This window comes from Nanorana parkeri, unplaced genomic scaffold, assembly GCF_000935625.1.
Source record: "Nanorana parkeri isolate BGI_ZX_2015 unplaced genomic scaffold, ASM93562v1 scaffold237, whole genome shotgun sequence".
NCBI lineage: Eukaryota > Metazoa > Chordata > Amphibia > Anura > Dicroglossidae > Nanorana > Nanorana parkeri.
Window position 1 is genome coordinate 433,405 of NW_017306505.1, and position 247 is coordinate 433,651.

At 52.2% G+C, this 247-nt stretch overlaps 1 protein-coding gene across 1 annotated transcript in view; it reads left to right on the forward strand.

Annotated features, from left to right (window-relative positions):
* Positions 1 to 247, forward strand: part of COMMD7 (COMM domain containing 7) — a 13,629-nt gene that overhangs the window by 446 nt on the left and 12,936 nt on the right. The gene's annotated exons all lie outside the window — the stretch shown is intronic.

Consider the following 247-nt stretch of genomic DNA (forward strand, 5'->3'; position numbering starts at 1 on the left):
GGCCCCCGGTGTGCTTACAACCACATAGCTGTCTCCATACATACAGTGCTGCTTGCTGGAGGCTCAGCTATGAGGAAGCAAAGCCCTGCCTCTACCAAGATAGCCATTTCCATAAATACTGTGCTGCTTGCTGGAGGAAGCAAAGCCCTGCCCCCCTTGTGTAAAAATCCAAAGACCCTGAGCCTAAGGGCTCGTTTCCCCCAACCTGTGCGCCCATCGCGCTATTTTTTTGTGTGCTTGTATTGCA